Source organism: Zootoca vivipara, chromosome 2, assembly GCF_965207765.1.
Source record: "Zootoca vivipara chromosome 2, rZooViv2.hap1.1, whole genome shotgun sequence".
In the NCBI taxonomy this organism is placed as follows: domain Eukaryota; kingdom Metazoa; phylum Chordata; class Lepidosauria; order Squamata; family Lacertidae; genus Zootoca; species Zootoca vivipara.
In genome coordinates, this window is record NC_142584.1 from 34,191,923 (window position 1) to 34,212,797 (window position 20,875).

The 20,875-nt window shown below is 44.4% G+C and overlaps 1 protein-coding gene across 8 annotated transcripts in view; it reads right to left on the reverse strand.

The window, feature by feature from the left end:
* The window catches only part of TNRC6C (trinucleotide repeat containing adaptor 6C), a 416,076-nt gene that overhangs the window by 178,237 nt on the left and 216,964 nt on the right, over positions 1–20,875 (reverse strand). The window lies entirely within an intron of this gene.

Here is a 20,875-nt window from a genome sequence, read left to right on the forward strand (position 1 = left end):
AGAGGACATGACTAACTCCTGATTCTTGCTTATGTAAATACTGTTTGTAAGGATTAACAACACATGGCTATATATGCTACAGCCAAAAACAAAAAGGGGAAAGGGTGTGTGTGGAGAGAGAAAACCTTTGGTGTATGCCTGTGTGCATGAATGTGCATGTATGCTTTGAGTCCCAATCGAAATAACACTGAGCACTCACAAGAATCCACTCCATGGCACTCAATCCTCATTCCAACCTTATTTACTCACTTTGTTATTCATGCTTCAGAATGAAGAACAAATATACATTAAAATGTATGACCTGGTGCTCCCCTGACAAAAAGGGAATGAGAAAAGAGGGCTGGCTGCACAATGAAACAGCCACCTTCCTTTTATGAATTCCCTGGCAGATCTGTAAGATGAGATGGACCCTCTTGTTGCTCTCACGTGTAATTTACCTTTGTTGGAGTGATATCTATCAACATCAGGCCTCTCTAAGCTCCCTGCGGTACAGGCAGGGACACAAAGCAGCGAACTTTCCTCTACTTTGATTCTAGTGTGGAGGTCTTATTATTATTATTTAGCAAAAAACAAACGCAGGATCCCCAAGGATTCTCCTATTCAAATCCCATTGGCTTTACAACACCTGGGTGAAACAAGAATGCTGCAGTGCAGGATCTCTGCTGGAGCATTCAGACTTTGTTGTTTGCTAGGACTGGAGTAGCTGAATATCTCCTAGAGAGAATGCCAGATGCTATACGGGCTGTGGAACACAGTGCTGTTGGACCCTGCCTCTTGCAAGCAATGACTCTGAAAAGCCTGATAGAAGATCCCCATCACAGAGTACTTGTGTAGAGTGACATGCTAAAATAATGTGCCCTGTATAGCTTTGGGTCTTCCCACGACTTCCCTCTAGCCACTGCCCCCCTCCCAGCAGCATTCATGCCAGATTTGTCCCATGTTGTAGCTATCTGAAGTGGGTACAGACTGGCTCTAAGGTGCAAATTGTATTAGGGATGCTCCATGGTCGGTCTCCCTTGCATGCTTAGCAGACAAAGCTTGTTAAGGATGGCAAATATGGTTAGGCAGCTCACTTGCAATCCTATACATCAAAAGTACTCAAAAGTATGGATGGGGCAGAATTTCAATGCCATTTGCATATAAAGGCAAACCTATGTCATTTGCACATTCTGAAATAATACCATAACACATACGGTAGAGCTGAAGCAGCATCAGCACAACACTTGCAAGGGCTTGGAGCCACAGCGAGGCAAATGCATGCAACATTTCAGGACAAACAGAAAGTCCCAGTAGTAGGAAAAAAGGAGCAAAGTTTCCTGCAAGGATCTCTGCTCTGCACACGGGAAAGCCTGGACAAGGTGTGGCTTCACCCACAGTCCCAGGAACTGCACAGCTTATGGAGTTGTTTGCCATGCTAAAACAGGGCAATTGTCCCCCAAGACAAGCAGCTTTCCTCCTCCGCCTCTTGTGGTTACTTGAAGGGAAGGCACTTTTCACACACAATTTATAAATAGGTATGGGTGAGCTTCCCTTGTTATAAATCTCATTTTTTTTATACCGTTTACTGAAATTTGCAGTATAATTGCAGGAAAAAAACTGCCAGTTTTGTTGTGTGTGTTCAGATTGTGTCATACATATGGCACACATTGTACTGTTAATATGTCACAACTTTCTATTTGATTGGCTTCTTTCATGTGTACCTGTATTTACATCCTGTTGTATCTTTTTCTGGGGTGGAGCTACTAAAGGGAGCTATTGAAGCTGCTGGCAGTGGCAAGAAAAAGTGCAGAAAGAGGATTCAGCTGTGCAGTAAGTGCTATGGTTTAGAAGTTAAGTCCCTCTGAGCTCCATGTGGCTGACTTCTGAATTCAATGTTTCTTTAAGCAGTAAAGGGTTACAGATTGCAGCAATCCACACCAAAACATACACAAATATGACGGTGATGTTTTATGCTTAGTTGTGTTGAATGTGCAAGCTCAAAACATACAACTTAACTCCTAATGACATTTGATTTGAATTATGAGACTATTACAGTTTTCTAGAGAGACACAGGTTTGGTACACATCCAGTTATTTTTGATCTCTGAACTGACCAATTAAAAGCTTTGGCGACATCACTACTTATAGAGGAATCATAAACAAGAAATTAAAATAAGACTGCAATTCTAAGCCTGTTTACCTGAAGGGTAATTTGAATAGCAGCAGTGCTTCCTTCAGAGGAAATGTATTTAGAATGAAAGTGTTTATGTGAAATATACAATTATTTCTCTTTCAGAGCTCTCCCCCGAAATACACTTTGCTCCTTCTGTGCATCCCACATAATTTATTTTGGAATGTATCTAGTATTTCTACTAGATTCATATTCTCTTCTCAAGACAACTGCTCTAAATCACTTCTTTTGGCTTTCAGACTTCTAGCTTGAGAACAGCACCTAAATGATCAGGAAATATTTTTTTGGGGGGGGGTAGTAGTGATGAGGGTACATCCCCCTGTCCTTGTCCTTTCACCTGATTCTCAGGTCTTTTCACCTGATTCTTATTTGTTTCTGTCTGTTTATTATCATTTCCACTCCCTCTTCAAAGACTCAGAACATCCAGTCAACATGCTCACTATGAAATGCCCAAGATAAACCATTCCACTATGAGTTGTCCCCACCCCCCAAATAGCATCCCTGGTGCATCAGAGAGTTTAGTTTATCACCTGAGAAGTAGGTACCTTAAAAGGAATTGCTTTCTACTTCCTTGGCAAGACAGATGCCTTCCTGCTCAGAGATTCTTCTTATATCAGCATGGGTGATCTTTACCATGCCCCTCCCTACTCAGTTCACACAGAGAGTCAACACAACCATTTCTGACCTGGATTCCCAGAGCAATCTGAGTATCTGTAACCTAAAACAGCAAACTGCTGTATTTACTCAAATATAATGCATACCTTTTTTTGGCCAACTTACATTGTGAAAATTAAGGTGTGCGTTAGATTTGATGGCGCATTTACATTCGCCAGCAAATACTTTTTTGTTTTCAATGTTCTGAAAATTAACTATTGGTGCAGAGTCCTGTGGCACCTGATAGCATAACTGAAAAGAACTTGCCCAGTGCTACTCTCTGAAACCTGTTCCATGGATGGTGGTGGAACCACGGTTGCACAGTGCCCCCAATTTCCATTCCATTCCAGAGCCTGCCCAGAAAACTCTGGTCTTAAACCTCCGATGCCTTGGGGATACCTTTGGGACAAGAAAAGGCTAAGGAGTTAACCTGAAACAAATCTGGAATTGAGTCCCTAAAACAGTTGGATGGTGCCTTGTGCACCTCCTTCTGGCAACTCCTGCAGCCAAGCTGGTATCAAACCTATTGCTCTGCTTTTCTTTGGAGCACATCAGCGAGGCCAGCCCAGGACCTCCAAACACACTGCCCAGGCTTGCACCCCAGGGAGGTCACTCTGGTGCTGCTAACTCAGTAGTTTAACTTAACCTCTGGAAGCAACTCCACTGTCAGACGGATGCCAACATAGAGCTTTAGTGCCCCAAAGGAGTGAAGAGAAGCAGCAGAATTATGCGTGAACCCAAACAGGGAGAATTCCAAAACACCTACATTGACAATATAGGGGGAGGGGGATCCCCCTAAACCCTAGAAATTAATAAATGGCATCATGTTGATTCTTTGAGATAGGAGGGGAAATACAAGCTGCAGAAGAATTCCTGAGCTAGCCTATGCAAAACCACCTGGCCAAGCTTGGGCCATTAAGAAACAATGCAGGGCCACTATGAACTATTGGCAATGCAAGAGAACTGCCCTTCTCCCCTGCCCTGAGGTGTGAACAGAAAAAATGGGGGTGGGATTTGGAAGGTTGTCAGGGTAATGGGGTGTCATGTCAGGGGAAGAGTTTCGGACCTATGGCACCAGGCCTGGAATAGTGTAGCTGCAAAAGCAGCAGATCTATCTGGGGGCAGGCTGGCTGAAGGCAGGCTGGGAGAGATGCACTGCTGTGGGGAACAAGTCCCTCTTGGGATGACCATGCTGTAATATCTGGACTCCCTCCATGCAGACTAAAGGTATATATATATGCGAATAAACCATATATCTCAAAGCTACGACAGTCTCCACTGTGTCTTGCTTCTCAAAGGAGCACAAACCCTGGGTGAGTGCCTGGAACCCCCTGGAATCTTGCTACCGCTGGGCAGATAATGGGGGTGGTATCCAACATTTGTAACAATATATAATCTAATATACTGGCATTGTGGTACTTTGGTGAATCCATTTTTTCAAGGAGTGAAAGGAGGGCACTTCATCATACATAGTTTCTGTTGCCTGTTCTTTACCATTCTTACCTTAATTTACCAAGTTAAGGTTTAAACACACACACACCACACCAAAGAAAACAACTACGGAAGTGTCCAAGTGTTGTCTCCACGTGTCCTCAGGTGGTCAATTTTCCTTGCCGGCTACCAGTATGCACTAATCCACCGCCCTGGGAAGGCGATGGGCCACGCAGACGCCCTCAGCAGGCTACCACTACCAGAAACAGGCCCCGACCCAGCGCCTGCGCAAGAGGTTATGACCCTGGAGCTGCTTCCCGACCGACCCATTCAGGCACAAGAAGTTGCGCACCATTCCACAAAAGATAGGGTCATCTCCCGGGTCCTGGACTGGGTGTGGCGAGGATGGCCCAGCAGCAGCCCCGGGCCAGAATTCGCTGGCTACACAAACCGCAAACATGAACTGTCGGCCCACAAGGGGTGCCTGTTATGGGGAAGCAGGGTTGTTGTTCCCCAGCCCCTCCGCAAAAGGGTCCTCACAGCCCTACACGAGACACACCCAGGGGTAGTGAGGATGAAGGCCCTTGCCAGGAGTTATGTGTGGTGGCCGGGGATTGACAGAGAGATAGAGGCCTGGGTCCAACACTGCCAGACCTGCCAAGAATCCCGCCCGGATCCCCCAAGGGCCCCAGTCCAGCCCTGGGAGTCCGCCCGACATCCATGGTCACGCTTGCACGTGGACTTCGCTGGCCCCTTCCAGGGAAAAACATTCTTCATAGTGGTGGATTCCTACACCAAATGGCTGGAGGTCGCACTGGTACCATCCACTTCTACGGCGGCAGCCATCCGGGTACTACGTAAGCTGTTTGCGACCCACGGGCTCCCTGACACCCTCGTCTCGGACAATGGAACCGCATTCACGTCAGAGGAGTCCAGCAGACCTTGGGGACTACGAATGCAACTTCCCGGGCAGGACTGGAACTTAGAGGGGAGGGGTGTTATGTACTGAGCTGAATCCTAGAACAATAGGATTCAGAATCAGCGGGAGCTACCCAGTCCAACTCCAGGTGGAAGTGAATCCGCAACCTGATTGGCCTGCTGGAGCAGCCAATCAGGCGGCTGGCAGAAGTGAATCTGCTACCTGATTGGCCTGTAGGAGCAGCCAATCAGGCTGCAGGCAAAAGTCAATCCACAATATAATTGGCCCACAGGTGTAGCCCTGAAGTAGCCAATCACGCAAGGCCCATTGTGTAAATAATGTATATAAGCAGATGGTTTTGGGAAAAGAGCCATTCTTCTTCTCCTCTTCTCCTTGATGACTATGAGCTGAATAAAGAGCATGAAATTCACTCTCGACTCCGAGTACATTTCAGGAAGACATCTCTACTGACAGAATACATGGGGAGGGGGAACCCTGTTCTCACAAGGGTGGTGTGAGATAAAGGGAGCCCCAAAAGACCCACGTCAGACATTTCTCAGGGCTAGTTCAAGCACAAGTACGACTCACACAACCATGATTTTTATCTGCTCACAACCACATCTATAGAAAATGTAAGCCTCCTTTAAATTTTACATCTTTCTCTCTTTTTCTTGCAGTTCAGCAGACAGAAAACCTCCCACCCCCACCCCTACTTTAAGGGGAAGTTTTGATGCAACCTTAACTATAGCTGTGCTACTGTTCAGATGTAATATATAATTAGTGAAACCGAGATTGAATCCCAATGAATACAGCCTGCAAGACAACCCTCCATTAAAAGCCTTCTTGTTTAAACTTCAATATTTTAGCAATAGTGACAAAAAGACAAAAAAAAGGCACCGATTTTCCCTTTAAAGAAATCACACTCAAGTAGGTGCATCAGTTAAAGACTTGGAGTCCCCCCCCAAAGGACTCCAGTTCAGCTATCTAGATTAAACTGGATGCTGGTGCATATATATATATATATATATATATATATATATATATATATATATATATGCATGCACATGCATACAGGGAGAGCTTCCCTACTTTTAATCCATGCTGTCTCTCTTCCTGCCCTCCTTGTTTTATTGAGTGGCATCTGGGAGACACACAGCAGGGAACAGCGTACCCTGGAGAGGCAACTGGACTCTGTTCCTAAGCTACAGAATCCTACCCTGAGCCCTAACAAAGGAACAATAGGATTTACATAACAGAGCGCAAAGCATGCAGGAAAGGGGGGAAAGGGGGGGGGGCGCTTGCAACCAACTCTCCATGCAAGCTGACAAATTCCACACGATTTATGTGCCCCATTTTGCTGATCCGCTTCCCTCCGCCTGCACACACACCCCTCACCGTGCCTGCACTTTGGCACTGTGCCATGGAAAAAGCCATGCTCGGCAAAGGAAAGTAGGAGGAGGGGGGAAGCCCCTCTCTCGTCCAGGTGCTGCGTTTTATATACATGGCATATGACCGTGCAAGCACGCTCTCTCTATTAAAAAAGCAAACCTGGAGAAAACAGGCCCACACTCTTTAAATGTCATGTTTTCATATTTTGTGTCCAAAACCAGGAAATGGAAATAACTCAGGGGGAGGGAGGGAGGTGGGGAGAAAAGAAATATGCCAAGGGGGTTGTGTGTGTGGGGGGGTGAGGGCTCAGTCTTTCTTCTTTTGTACTGCTCCCTTTGGAAATTAGATTTGGGCTGACTGCAAACATCAGCATTCTGGGCTCGCTGGGGAATCCAAGTCCTTTCCCTCCCACCACCCACCCCCACAACTTGGTAAACAGAGCCAAACTGGTGATGCAATAGTTGGCTGCTCTGTGCTGTTAAGAGGCCCCAGTTCAGGGTGTTGCTCTAGCCAGTAGCAGCAGCAGCAGCAGCAGCAGCAGCAGCAGCAGCAGCAGCTTGATATATGAGTTGCCATGCTGGGAAGAGAATCCCAGGCTGTTTCTGTTGAAAAGGGGGCAATCTTTTAACCCCCACACCCTTAGAATTTGCTTAATTCAAAGATGCAAACACAAGCAAAGATGTCTTGTTTCTACACAACAGCAGGAATTCACGGTGTGTGTTGTGTGGTTGCACTGGGGAGGCGGGGAGGAAATTGTTGGGGCAAAGGACATCCTGAGCAGGCAAGTTCTGGCCTGCATGTGCAAGCTGTTAGGGAAATTATGTTTTGAAATGTGAGAAGGTGAGTAATTTCTTAGAGTAGGCGCATTCGCTTGCTTTTGCACAGTAAAGCCTATGAGTCCAGCCAGTGTACGCAGAACATGGAACTCAATTAGCATGACCCGGTCCGCATTTCCACCATATAGAGCACTATGGAACTGTGGCATCAACCTTTGGCACCAACTTGTAGCTATCTGTAATAAGGGTTGACCATGTTGTACTGTGGGGAAGTGATGCTTTGGGATATGCTAAACACACCTCTTTATATTTCAATATTAGGGTTTCTCACCACCCTAATCACCAGAAGCTTACCAAGCAGTGGGGAGAGGGAGGCTAGACCTTTCCTTCCCACCACCCTGCATGATAATTCAGAAATCAAAGGATTGTAACCAACCAAATTCTACTCAGAATAGATGAAATTAATTTACCAAAGTTACTCATCTCATTTCAGTGGGTCTACTTTGTGTATGACTATGTACAGGCCATGGATTCTGGAGAGATCCAGAATATCTCTATGGAGTGTTATCACCACTAGTGACCAGGATTCCTTAGAATTCTAGGGGATTCTCCATAAATGTTTTAGATAATTGAATCTAAGGCTGTGTACACATTGCTAGCTTAAAGCTCAGGTAGATCATTTAGATTGAAGTTTGTTTTGGTCGAAATGCATCAAAACATAGTGTTTCAGCAGAAACGACAGGATAGATACAACAGCTTTTACCAAAGGTCTCACAGACTTTGAAGAATCACGAACTCAGGGCGAAAAGGAGAAACAAGCTAAGAGGAAAGCACGTTTGGCAAACCCTCACCATGACCAACTCCTGCTCAGAAACCTATGTCCCCAACTGTGGATGGATGTTGCCTATGGATACACTGTTAATACAGTACCGTGTTCATGGAATACAATCTTACTCAGCTACAAGTGATTACCAAAGAAAGAAGAGAGATATGGATTATGGCTAGCTAATGTGTGTGTACACTGCTTCCTGCGGGAGCACACTTGATGGGAGTAAATGGGAATGTGCACACAGCTTAAATATGAAAACAGAAGTCAGTTATCCCTGATCCCAGCATGGATTATCAACAATATCCTACTACTTTATTTATGTAACCATCAGAACATCTTTTCTTCTTTTTATAAGAGCAATCAGGGCTGTTTTTTTCCAGCTGGAACTTACTGGAACTCAGTTCCGGCACCTCTAAGATGGGGGCCATTCCCATTATAAGAGAACAAGGGAGGCATTCATGGTGCGTTCCGGCACCTCTTTTTCCAGAAAAATAGCACTGAGAGCAATGATCAGGAAACAAAGCTATAAGTTGTGGACCTGCAAATGCCAAGCAAATGCCCACAAATTCAAAACTGCACAAGAAAAAGCAGTGCTTGCAAACAGAACCCCCATGTTTTGCAGCCCAGCTATCTGATGCCAATTAAGGACCTTATGCAGAAATGGCTCACAACATTCTATCTGCAGAAGCTGCAATCACAGCATTGTAGGTGTTAGGATTTGGGGCAAGGATGTTGAGATCAGGGGGTCTGAGGCGCTCACAATCAATCTACAGTGAGGAAATTTTGATCTTTCCAGCAATGCTTGAAAAGAGGCAGGCAGATGAAGAAAAAGCTCAGAACCTGATAGTGACATGAGCAGTTCCAGCCCAATTAATAATTCTCTCTCCCTCTCTTTCGATAGGTATTCTATTCTTTACTGCAGAAATATAGCTGCCCGCCCCTGTGCAAGTACAAAAGGAAATGTTCGCCCTCTCCAGTCCACTGGTATGGCTGCTGCAGTAGCACAGATGCACACACACACACAAAAACCACCCTTCAGATTCCACCGCTGGGGTTGCCTGCCCAGAGAACTGCCTTTGCCAAGCCATGCTATTGAGTGGCATGCCCTCCTCCTCCCTCTCCTTCCCGTCCTCCTGACATCCTGGAAGAACAGTCCCAGCCTATTACCCAGTCAGTACACATGCTAACACTTCACCCTCATGAATCTTTCATGGCACTCCAGAAGATTGTTCAAGCAGACGCCACGGGGGCCACTGCAAGGCCGCCCGGATCAGCCAAAGCCGGGTAAAACAGGAGAAGGCAGAAGCCACTTTGCACAGTTCTAAGCCAGTGAGGGGTGATTAACTGGGATGGGTTTAAGGAATGTCTTCTAGGCAAGATTGTAATGCAGCCTGTGTTATAGAGAGATGAGTCATTGCTTGCAACCTTTCTGGTTAATCTCATAGAGAATAATAAATTGTGAGGCTTTCAGGCAAACCCACAGCAGCTATAAAACAGCAGCTTGTGCAGAGAGAGAGAGAGAGAGAGAGAGAGAGAGAGAGAGAGAGCTTTGTTCAGCAGCAGGGCAGCATGTGGCTGTTATTCTGGCCCTTGTATATACGCAAGCAGCGTCATGACCAGAGTCTTTTCCACCCAACTGCAATCAGTTCCCCAGCACTCCACCAACAAGTGTGATCTTGTAGCTTGGGTATCTTTTCCTCAATAAAATCATTTTTTTAGATTAAAAACAACAAACAGATCTTTTTAAAGCTGGTTTCCAAATGCTGCTGGACAGTTGACAAATAAAACTAACTGGGCAAGCCTGACAAATTTTGTTGCACAAATGGGAAGCTTGGGATGAGTGAGGAACAGGTGACTTAAGGAGTTAATTGCTGGTGTGCTTAGAGCAGGCACCCCCAAACTTTGGCCCTCCAGATGTTTTGGACTACAGTTCCCATCATCCCTGACCACTGGTCCTGTTAGCCAGGGATCATGGGCGTTGTAGGCCAAAACATCTGGAGGGCCGCAGTTTGGGGATGCCTGGGTTAGACAAACCTTTCTGAACCAGATGTTGTAGGACTACAACTCCCATCATCCCTAGCTAGCAGAACAAGTGATCAAGGATGTCTTTAAATTGACTTACAAGGAATCTGAGCTAAGGAAGGAGCCCAGCTGTCATGATGCACCTGCCTCGTGAGTGGATCATCTGAACATATGAAGGTGCCTTGCACTGAGTCAGACTACTGGCCCATGTATCTCAATATTATTTACACGGACTGACAGCAACTGTCCAGTGTTTCAGGCAGGAGTCTCTCCCAGTCCTTCCTGGAAATGGCAGGAATTGAACCCGCGACCTTCTACATGCCATGCATGTGCTCTATACCACTGAGCTACAGTTGTGGTGCATGGAGTGAGTGAAGTGCCGGAGTGTGTGTGATCGGGATTTTGTGTTTGTCAAAAAGAGATGGTTGTTTTTGTGTGAGTATGGAAGTGGAGAGCTTAATTATTTTAATGATGGGCAGTTTACTAGGATATTTGTCTGCGTCCTTCTCACTGATAACTCCATCTAAATTGAGCACTATTCATATATATCTTACATCTTTCTGCATCTCTAATAATTTTAGTTGTTTCAATCTGTACCCTGTTGAGTTTTGAAATAAGGGTTTCCAACATGGCCTGTTTAATGAACATGAATTCTAAGTGAAACCACAGGACTGACGCATTTCAAAAAACTTATTAATATGCTAAGATTCCCTCCCTACCCCCATTCTAGCACTTAGATTGAAAGCAGAAGGCTTTAATTGAAGCAACCTCATCTAAGTGTTGTGTATGCCAACAGGTTTAGCTTAGTCCCTTTGCAACTGATGAAAGTCCCAGAACACCAGGTACAAGTCACACACCTTGGCTACAGAAGCTACTTCTTTCCATTCTACACAGGTCTTTTGGGGGCACCTTTTCCATCCATTATTTGGTCAAGGACTTATTGAAAACTCTGGGCCACTAGCACACATCCATGTCTGTCTATATCAAGGGTGGGGAACTGGATCCAGCCAGTGAGCCAGGTGCTTATCTCCGCAACCTTCCACAGGCCAAGTCTGGCAGGTGACCCATTTTATTTTATTTTTGCATGGTTTGAAATCAAATTGTGCAGGCAGAGGCACAGCCCTGTGCTTTGCAAGATTTGATGATCAGTTGATCATTAAAGCTTGAAAAGAAGCATGCATGGGGCTTTATAAGCTCCAATGGTCAGTTGGTAGTAGTGATTCCCAAGTGCAGTGTGTGGGTCTTTGCAAGCCTTCACAAGCCAGCTGATCATTGGGAATTTGCGTAAGGTGTTGCAGGAGCCACCAAGTACCTGCAACCCCCCCCTTTGGCTCAGCCACATCTTTGCTCCACACCTGATGTCATATACAGTGGTACCTCGGTTTATGAACCATAGCTGCCAAGTTTTCCCTTTTCTCGCGAGGAAGCCTATTCAGCATAAGGGAATTTCCCTTAAAAAAAAGGGAGAACTTGGCAGCTATGTTATGAACACAATTGGTTCCGGAAGTCTGTTCATAAACTGAAGCGTTCATAAACTGAAGCGAACTTTCCCATTGAAAGTAATGGAAAGTGGATTAATCCGTTCCAGACAGTCCGCGGAGTACTTAAACTGAAGCGTTCATAAACTGAAGCAAACTTTCCCATTGAAAGTAATGGAAAGTGGATTAATCCGTTCCAGACGGGTCCGCGGAGTACTTAAACTGAAATGTTCATAAACTGAAGTATGGGTGTAATTGGTTCCGGAAGTCTGTTCATAAACTGAAGCGTTCATAAACTGAAGCAAACTTTCCCATTGAAAGTAATGGAAAATGAATTAATCCGTTTCAGATGGGTCCGCGGCGTTCATAAACCGAAAATTCATAAACCGAGGTGTTCATAAACCGAGGTTCCACTGTATAACATCAGGTGTAAAGTAGGTGGGTGCAACTTGGCTGAAATGTCCTTGTGTGCAAAATGGGGAGGCCTGATGAGCCTAATTAATTCTCTACCCCTTATCCATATCCCATCGGGTCATTGCTATTTTATGTTTCTTCTGTATCTTATACGCTCCTCCACTTTCTTCTTTCTATTTTTTTTTAAAGAAAGTGCTTAAAGTTAAATCTGTTGAAAGCTGAAAACAGAAGGCCTACCCTGGAGACTTTAACATCCTCCTCTAAAATTGTGCTATGTTCTGAAGAAATGGACAGAAATGGGCTGGTCTTTCTTTGTGAAGGTGCTGGCAAGACACATCTTAGGAAAAGGAATGGTCAAGTGGTTATGAAAAGTAGCTGAATTCGGAGTACCCCTTGTGCTTTGAGACTGAGGTTAAGGGCCCAGAGATATCTGAGCACTGAGTCCCACCCCCTGATACCGTCCCTGGTACCATGATAATTGTAAACTGCACATCCGTGTTTCAGCTAAGGACCCTTCGTTGACCTATATGGGCACTCAGGCAAACAGAGCTCAGCTGTTCTCTCCACTTGTCCTCAAATACAATTACACCCCCCCCCCTTACTCATTCCTTTTTGTTCACAATGTGTGCATATTGTTTTTTATAATACAACTGCATAATAATTGTCTAAAGATTGTGCATTTGCACACTTCCATCCTCAAATGGTCAACCTGTTGGAAATAAACTACCATAGAAGCAAGTGCAAGCATTCCCTGGAATTTACAACTGCATCTTCTCTTATAAGCTAGAAGCAGATTGCAATCGACTTTCCACACCCTTGGAAGTATTGCACTTTTTGTGTGCTTATGTCTCATGCTCTGTCAACACACCAGTATGCATGACTTAGCTGCTGTGGGTGGGCCACTTATTATTATTATTATTATTATTATTATTATTATTATTATTAAAACTTAATTATCACTAATATAATGCTACAGTTTTATGGTGTTACAGTTCTCTCTCTTTATATCATTTTTAAAAAGTTTGCTGGGGAAAACATTTTGGCAAGAATTAAAACCTCTCACAAAAAGTGGTACCCACCTCAACTTGCATAAAATATTGGGGGGCCCAGGTAAGCCCCAACCCAACATAATTGATCACAAGGCGTGGCACATGCACACCATTTAAATGGCAATGCCCATTAACTTCGGAGGGCCCTGGCTTGGCCCCCTCAAATATTTCATTGGGCGAGCTGAAGGGACCTCAGCCCCCAGGAGTTGGCTTCTATGCGCCCCATGCATACAGTGCCCATGTCAAAACCTCCCCCTTTAAAAAACACTAAGAGAAGCATCTACACCTGTGTAGACTGCGCTAGTCTTCCATTCTGCTGAAAGAAGTCAGACTTACTGCATTCTAATGGGGAAAACCCACAGGAAAAACAGGACAGCAATGACTGGACAACCATATCATGTGGATGCCCTGTAAAAAGTGAGTGAACAAAATGCAGCCAATTCCATGCAAGCACTCCTAGTCCCTCTTTGCTCTTTTATTCTGAAAGTTTACTGCATATATATTTCATTTTCTGTATGGTGCCCCAGTATAGGGGTGCTATGATATTTGTGCAGAGAAATTGGTGATAAATAAAACCACTGAATTATTATTGCTGATAACAAGGGGATATTTCTGTATAATCTCCTGACCACTTACAGCTCACAAAATATAATGGAAATAATAAAGTCTTAACTGGTTTTATGCTTTCCCTCCCCCCTCTTCATTTCCCGTGTTCTATAATAGATTTACAAACAGTATAAGGTGTGTTGGAGGGAGGAGACGGATCTTGCTTCATAGGAATAGCATCAAAATTCTTCTCAGCTTTCCAGCTGCTGACTGTTTCTGAAGCCTTCAGTGAAATGCAATTAGTATCTTTTACCGCCTGCCTTCTGGGGATAGCAACATTATCATATTCTTGCAGTTTCACCTTGACATGCAGATCACAAGACAGGGAACAGGATTGCATCTCAAGATGGCCCCCAGATTGTGGCACTCTTCACAAAATCACTTGGTGATTGGACAAGAAAGAAAGAAAGAAAGAAAGAAAGAAAGAAAGAAAGAAGGAAGGAAGGAAGGAAGGAAGGAAGGAAGGAAGGAAGGAAGGAAGGAAGGAAGGAAGGAAAGCTAGTTTGTGACATTATAAAAATTAGATTTTGACAACAGCAACATATCTCCAAAATGTAAACACTCTGCTTTGATGGTAAATATGCAATGAAAAGAAAAGGAATGGGGTGCAGTGTGTGTGTGTGTGTGTGTGTGTGTGTGTGTGTGTGTGTGTGTGTGAAACTAACCCCTCATTCCCTTTCCCTCCAGTATTTTTAAAAGGAAAGAAGGAACAGGCAGCATTTATATAAAGCTGATTCCCCTTTCTAGCATATTTCTGCTCTACGTGGATTGGCTCCCAGATCATTTATTCTCCCTGAAAAAAGATGAATAATTTTATATCCTTTCAAAAAAGATGATCACAGAGGCACATTTGGCAGCACTTTGGCTGCTCTAATAGGGTCAGCTCCGCTAAATGTTGAGCCATCCACTGTGTAGTATTTGCAGGAAAAGAAATATTGCCTTTGATTCTTTTTTATTATACTAAGCTTCAGGGCTTGCATAGCCCCAAAGAACATCTCAGCAAGAATAGCCAATGAATAATATGTTGAAGGAATGTATGTGCTGGAATGTATAAAATAACCCCAGAACCTGGGACTCCTTTCCTATGGTCCATAGGCAAAGATTGATAGTTTGGTAGGACAGCCACTATACTTACATTTACAAATTTTGAGATTCACACTGCTGACTGGTGTCATATCCTTAGCTGTCAGACTATTTACAACTATGATCTTTTGATTCCTGCTGGCCTTATACCAAAGGAAGTTAAAAGTAGCCAAACAAATACAAGGGCAGTCTCTCTCCACTCTGACATTTGAACACTATACAGTGGTACCTCGGGTTACAGACGCTTCAGGTTACAGACTCCGCTAACCCAGAAATAGTTCCTCAGGTTAAGAACTTTGCTTCAGGATGAGAACAGAAATCGTACGGCGGCGGCGCAGCAGCAGTGGGAGGCCCCATTTCCTAAAGTGGTACCTCAGGTTAAGAACAGTTTCAGGTTAAGAATGCCAGAATGAATTAAATTCTTAACCCAAGGTACCAGATTGAGGTTGAATCCTGACAAGACAGAAGTACTGTTTGTGGGGGACAGGAGGCGGGCAGGTGTGCAGGACTCCCTGGTCCTGAATGGGGTAACTGTGTCCCTGAAGGACCAGGTGCGCAGCCTGGGAGTCATTTTGGACTCACAGTTGTCCATGGAGGTGCAGGTCAATTCTGTGTCTAGGGCAGCTGTCTATCAGCTCCATCTGGTACGCAGGCTGAGACCCTACCTGCCTGCAGACTGTCTCGCCAGAGTGGTGCATGCCCTAGTAATCTCTTGCTTGGACTACTGCAATGCACTCTACCCTGGAAACTACAACTAATCCAGAATGCGGCAGCTAAACTGGTGACTGGGAGCAGCCACCGAGACTACATAACACCGGTCTTGAAAGATCTACATTGCCTCCCAGTACGTTTCAGAGCACAATTCAAAGTGTTGGTGCTGACCTTTAAAGCCCTAAATGGCCTCGGTCCAGTATACCTGAAGGAGAGTCTCCACCCTCATCATTCTGCCCACTGAGGTCCAGCACCGAGGGCCTTCTGGTGGTTCCCTCTTTGCAAGAAGCCAAGCTGCAGGGAACCAGGCAGAGGGACTTCTCGGTAGTGGCACCCGCCCTGTGGAACACTCTCCCATCAGATGTCAAAGAGAAAAACAGCTACCAGATTTTTAGAAGACATCTGAAGGCAGCCCTGTTTAGGGAGGCTTTTAATGTTTAACAGATTATTGTATTTTATTTTTCTGTTGGAAGCCACCCAGAGTGGCTGGGGAAACCCAGCCAGATGGGCGGGGTATAAATAATAAATTATTATTATTATTATTATTATTATTATTATTATTATTATTACCACTGTAAATGGTTTTAGGAGTTTTGGAAGACTAAGTACTAATATCTCCCCAAACCCACCTACCAAAGGGCATAAAGTTAAAGGGGTTAAGTGGAACATATCCCGTTCTGATATGGACCACAATCCCATAACTCTTTCCCCTGACTCATATCCAACCCTCTAAAAATAATGTAAAGACACCCAATTTAAGACTTGGAGAAAGCCCATCTGTCAGACCCAGGTTTGACCCACTGCCTCCATTGTTTGCGATTTCATTCCAAGCATTTGAGGAAGTGTGGAATTAGCTTGGTCTCTCCCCAACTCAATTTTACCAGCAGTACTGGCCAAGATGAAACCTGTATTGGCAGTGTCCATAACAACACAGTCATTTGCTCATAGCCTTGGCCTGAATGGTGGACAAGTTGGATCAGAACATTTCTTAAGTCCCATTCAATTGGACTTACTGCTGCATATGCATGTGTAGGATTGCACTGTTAGTTTGAAGTGAGTCAAGTATTTATTGGTTTGTTTGTTAATCATTCTGAGGAAAATGAGAAATAATATAGATGGGCAATCAACCCACTGAGGTGCATCTCCCCTCTATGTTAAACTTTTTTATGGGTTAGGTGAAAACTAACCTCATTCACTTTTGGAGGTGAGAAGGTATGATTTGTTCGAGGTCAGTTTTGTAATGTACCCATTATTTTGTTGCTGTTATTTTCAATAGTGTTGTGTTCACTATGTATTGATGTTTGACTTGGTTTTACAATATGTATTGATGCACTTTAATATGTAGTACAGTTGTACCTTGGATCTCGTATGCCTTGGCTCCCAAACATATTGGCTCCCAAACGACTGAAATGTCCGACGGGGCTTCTGTGGCTTCCAATTGGCTGCAGGAGCTTCCTGCAGCAGATCAGAACCCGTGCTTTGGTTTCTGATGATTTTGGAAGTCGAAAGGGGTTCCGGAATGGGTTCCGTTCGACTTCCAAGGTACGACTGTACATCACTCTGTGCCCATATGGTGAAGGGTAGTATAGAAATGTCTAAGTAAATAAAACAAATGAACATTCATTCAGATTGCAAAGAGAGAGCCAACTAAAGTTGCTTCTATTCCAACCATCTCATTAATTTGGATTGTTATTCCCCTTCATGGAAAAGCTCTGTAGTAGCTGTAGAACAAGCAAATAAATAAACACGACCCCCAAGCAATTAACCTTTGTATAATTTAAATAGAGGACTTTCATTGAAGAAGGAGAGTTTGAGCGGAGTGTACACCAGCAACTCTGTATTGTTGGACTGGTAGTAATCTCAGAGAGGCTGGCAGCTCCCTTGAGTTGGCATCAATAGAAGTTCCAGAGGAGAGCAAAATTATCTGTTTTCCAAGATTGGAGTGCTGTGGACAGAGCCAGTAACAGCAAAAGATCCCACTGTTTTCTCTCCCCCACCCCCATGCACTTCATCCTATTCTCTCACTCCATTATTAAGTCTAGCATATGTATTCCACACTCTAATGAACTCATACTCCTGAGAAACTAGTGGGAACTTGCTCATATTCAAATCCCTCTGCCCCTGAGAATGAGGAGATAAGAAGCAGTAATGAAGGGGGAAACCTCAAAAGGTGTTTGATCTGAAACATCTATGCAAAGCGAGCTGCTGCCGCCGCTGATCTCTGCGGAGCAACCTTTCGCCTATGAGGCATCAGCACTTCTAATTTTGCTTGGAAAAAGCAGAGTCAACACCTGTGCTTATGGACACTGCCATTACAGGGTTTATCTAGGCATGTATTGTCCCTGGGAACTGAAAGTGCAGAAGCAGAAGGAGTGGGTGGGAACCAACATAACCCCAAATTTCCTCAGGTACTTGGGATGAAATTGCAGGCAGTCAAGTCAGTGGGTCAAAGATCATTACCTCGTTATAATATCTGAGAATCTCCCCTCTTTCTTTTTAAATGAATGTTAAATGAATGAAAGGCACTGCTTGGTTCATCAGTATCACTGTTCTTGCACATGCTGTCCCAAAGTCTGTGTTCTTTCACACATGTTAAACGAGGTGGATTATGTTGTTTTCACTGGTTTGTAAAATCTCTGATGCGGGGTTACATTTTTGGGTGCCTGCCTGTTTAGTTAAGAAATATTGTCTGCTTTCAAACTTTTGCAAGGTCTTGAGGGGAAAAGAAAGCCTACCAACGTGGGCAGTAGCCACATCAGAAGAAGAACCTATATTGCCTGCCACCCTTAGGAGGGTGGCATCTTGTATCCCAGTAGGAGCAAATGCAAAAGAACCATGGGAGTTGGGTTAGGGAGATGGTAGGAAACTGTTTTATTCAGACCATTCATCCAGCTACTTCAGTATTGGCTACCCTGACTGGCAGCGGCTCTCCGGGTTTTAAGAGAGGATTCTCTCCCAGCCCTACCTGTAAGCTATGTAAGCTATTCGCCAAATTGCACTTTAAACCTAGGTTGTGATCACCACAATGGAATGTCTAGGCACCATTTTGCCACAAAGCAAAAAATGAACTGTGTACATCGTCAACATTAATATATTTAACAATTCAGTCACACATTTCACCAATTACAGTAAATGTGTAAACACATGGACGAATACTGCAACCGGGGGTGTGTGTGTGTGAAGGAGTGGGAGGAGCACCTCTCAGGGTGGCTTGGCCAGCCCAGCGTGGCTGCTCTGAGGCACTGAGCAACTGCCTCACGAGAGACGGGTGCACAGGGCTGGGCGAGCTTAGTGGTGTAGGAGCTTTTGCTTGGAAGTAAGCCCTGCCATATCCAGAGGGGCTTTCTTACCCTCAAGAAAGTGTGCCTATGATTGCAGCTCACACAAGATAGCACAGAAGCACAAGACATGCATCTTTTGCTGCGTAAGAGTCACCTGGCTTGCACCGCAGCAGCACCTAGCCCAGGCATAGGCAAACTCGGACCTCCAGATGTTTTGAGACTACAGTTCCCACCATCCCTGACCACTGGTTCTGTTAGCTAGGGATGATGGAAGTTGTAGTCCCAAAAACATCTGGCGGGCCGAATTTGCCTGTGCCCAACCTAGCCAGATGGAGATGTCAGTCACCAAACCTGGCATCCAGAAATCTCCATGTGATCTCAATTACACCCGTGCCAGTTGCAAAACATGCCTGAGGAATTTCAAACACTGCCTGGAGATGCTGGGGTTTGTACCTGGAACCTATACCCTTTACCTAGTTACAGCAAAGAAAGATGCTGGTGTGGCAATTAATTGTAATATTTGGTTTAGAAAAAAAACCATTTAGGAAGACTGGAATATGGCTCAGCTAGTTCTAGCAGGGCCAGTGCCAAGGTAGGCATTGTTCAGCACCTGCTAAGGCCCACATCTGAGTTGCGCACCCCTCTTGAGTTCCCTGGCCTGGCTTTCCTCCTCCTTCATGACCACCTGTTTACTAGTCAACTTCTGAGCATACAAGCAGTGACAGAAGAGATTATATAGAAAAGCCACCTGCAACTGGGCAGATACACAGATTGGGCAAGTGAATGGACTGCAGCAAGAGCAGCTGGGCCCATTCAGAGTAGGGGCAGACTTTGCCCAAAGGCTTCCCAAAACTTGGAACTGGTGCTGCTTCCTAAAGAAGGATCCGCCTGAGGAGAGCCTACTCAGTTTTTCCTTTCTTGGGGAGTAAAAGTATTACTGTCAGCTGTACAGGGTACCCAGGTACCTACCAACTTAATTTCCCAGAAGCGTACATACATATAAATTAGAATGCATACATTTTGTGCAAGTTTGCATCATGGTGCTGTGGCCCAAGTCCTTTAAGTACCTAACAATGCCTCTAGCATGCATCATCTTTTCAGTATCCCGATGCTTATGAAAACTCAAGCCACAATAAATGATTGGGACACTAAAATGTTTCATTGAACATTTTTATTGCTTCTTTATACTGAAGCCATGCTCTCAAATCCCCTCTGCATCTATTAGAGATTTTTTTAAAACCAAGGTTTTCACAATTTTAAGCCTCAAGATTTCCATGCTTTTCCATGTGAATTCTTGAGAAATTAGTAAAATATGCTGACTGGGTTATAGACAGACACCTCACATTATGAACAATCAATTCAACTTGATGATATTATGAACCACATTAGCAGCTGGGATTATATACAAGAGCACATAGACACTATTTTAATACACACAGAAGATAGCAGAAAATGACATGAAAAGGAACGTAACTTATGAGTTCCTCAGAGAGGCTCACACAAAGGAAAAAAGCAAACAGAAGTTAAATGAGAAACACTTCATTATTTCTCCATATGTAGTACTTTTGCGTGTGCAGACGCTTTTCACTGTCTTTCTGTATTACCTTCCACAGGGGGATTGCAAAGTGCTTTACAAACAGTAGTTAAGTCTCACAATGACCCTTGAGGCAGATTTAACAAGAAGTGGCACTGCACTGCAAACAGTTCTCATATTGCTTTGATTACATGTTAAATTTTACTTGATTTTCGGCCACCGGCCTGCACTTGCAAACCACGCCATTTGCTGTGGAACGGTCAGCATAATGCTACCTGGCTCCAAGTTTGGAACATGTTTTGAAAATGCCACACATAAGTCCAGAATGATAATCAGATGGCTAGCTGTGAAGCAATTCCTAGGAAAGCTCTAAATTTGCCTATTAGCATAAATTATAACCAGCACAGCTTGCAGGCAGCTTTTACCACTCCTACAGCCCCCAAAAGGCCATAGGATGCTATAGGAGAGAGACAGCAGAGAAGTCTTTGGAATGCAAGGGATCAAGGCAGCACAGCATTCACATGAAGAAG